Source organism: Scyliorhinus canicula, chromosome 6, assembly GCF_902713615.1.
Source record: "Scyliorhinus canicula chromosome 6, sScyCan1.1, whole genome shotgun sequence".
In the NCBI taxonomy this organism is placed as follows: domain Eukaryota; kingdom Metazoa; phylum Chordata; class Chondrichthyes; order Carcharhiniformes; family Scyliorhinidae; genus Scyliorhinus; species Scyliorhinus canicula.
In genome coordinates this window covers 210,841,383-210,843,620 of record NC_052151.1, presented here as the reverse complement: position 1 = coordinate 210,843,620, position 2,238 = coordinate 210,841,383, and positions in this window count along the sequence as shown.

Here is a 2,238-nt window from a genome sequence, read left to right as displayed (position 1 = left end):
AGCATATAATGGTAGCGTTCATTTTGCACAAGAGATCTCTGTCACATAGATTGACTGGGGCCTCTTTAGATAATAGGAATGTCTGTTCCTCACTATGGCCGTTAACCTCTACGGGTAGTGGGGCTGAAAGTGGTGGGCGTTGTGGTGTGCCTGACACACCGATAACTGTTTGAGCAATCCTTTCCCACTGAATGATCATTGCTTAGCCTGGAAAAAGTGGGCCCGGTATCTACCAAAAAGAGGAATTTCCTCACTATTCACCTTAATCATTAACGTCGGCTGATCATAGGGATCTATAGACACCAGGGGCAGTTGTCGTGGTCAATCCTGGTGACCCTCCCTGCCCCAGGGATCCTGGACCGAATAGTTGGCCTGCGGGTGGCCTGGTATGTGTCCACCCCTCCCAAGGCCTCTTCCATTGAGCTGGTTCCAATTCTGTTGGTAATGGGGTTTTAGTTGGGAACAGTCCTTAGCCCAATGGCCTAATTGTATGCAGTTATGACAACCTCATGGCTTGTCTGCGGGGATTCCCTGGCCCAGTGACCTGTCACCTCCGAATCCTCTCCTAGTGAGGATCCTTTGTTTAAATCTCCCTCGACCCCTTTGTGGTTGGTGATGTGGGTTTTGGGGAAACTGATTGTATTCTGCATTTAGGCTCTCTTAATGGGTTTTAAAACCTTGGAATTTGATTTCAAAATCTTTGAACCGGCCTTTTAGCCAAGCCTTAATGAGTATTTCTCCATCTAAAATGCTAGGTTCACGGCAGAGAACAATGGTTTTAAGTTGGTTCAGTGCTTTCTCTGACTCAGTGTCAGGGTTTCCCATTTCCCCAACCATGAGCCTCAACTCTGCATTTGTCCATGGTCTATGCACGTGGGTATTGGTTGGCCATCTGGTCCACCGGGAAAATATCGTAAAGGCCTTTTGTTCATACTGTGTACCCAACCTCGTGGTGCTGGATGGTAATGGTTCCTGCCTGCCTTCTGCTCCGTTTGGCGGGCTTGTCAGTAAGCTAGCATTGTCTGATAGGGGAGGGGGTGGCGGCGGTAACACTGGGAGGCTTTCCCCAATGACGAGGAGTTGGGGCAGTGGCGGCACGTATGGTGGTGGGACTTCTAACCACATTTGCTGCATTTCTTGCTCATCGCTACTTGATCATTGCAGCGCAGGGGCTCGGCGCTGAGCTACCTGTCCTGGAAATTTGTGTCCCTGTTTGTCCTCATTTGGCATTGCCTTATTGCTGGCTTCTACACTCTTTCTCTGCGTCTCTCTTCCAATCCCCAAATGCTGACCAATTTACCTTTTTGTTTCCTTTACGCCCTGGGTCCCTACCCATCAGGCATTCTTCTAGGTGACCTGTCGTGGGAATGGCCTAGTCCCCCCTTTTGTCCATTTTATCCAATTTTTTTAATGGCTACAGATGATTGGCCACAATTCTGGAGCATAAAACAGGCTGGCGTGCCCTTTGATGCTTTACTTGCTCCAGTTCCCATTCTTTCAACCTGGTGTAATAGATAGTTCAACCTCTCGTATCACTATCCCTTAGTCCAGGCTGCTTAAGTTTACAGGAGTAACAACATTTCTTAAACATACATACAACTCACAATATTTGTATGATAAATTCTCGAGTCCTTATTTATAAAACTCCAACTTATCTAAACTTATGGCCGAATCCTTCTTGGTTGGCCCCGATAACCCTCAGTACAAATATTGCTAACTTTCAATGTGTTCCCAACATGTGTTGCAGTACGCAAGGTTGCAGAGCCTTTTACCATTTAAATTTTTCTATCTGTCACGTCCTCGACATGTAGGCCGCCCGCGGCAGAACCTTTTACCCTTTTAACTTTTTCTCTCTTTCACGTCCGCATTGTATATGCTGTTACCCTTTTTAACTGTGGAGATACTTTCAAGACCTGTGTTTTCATAAAACTCTGCTCTCTTGTTTTTAATCTGCAAGAGAAAATGTTTTTAAAAAAATAACCAGATCGCAGTATCTGGGCCAGCGGGAGCAGAATGTGCTTGACCTAGGCAACCGCTGGGAAAATCCTGAAGTATAAAATCATACTTGTAGCCACTTAGGTTCTTCCCCTCAGCCGTCCACCAAGCACTTACCATCGTCTGCTCCTACTGGGGTCAGAATAAGCGATCTCGGTGGAACCTCCAAATTACTGTCAAAATCTTTAACATCCGAGTAAGACTTTTAGACTGAAAGAAGCGTAACAAATAACAGTACAGTTA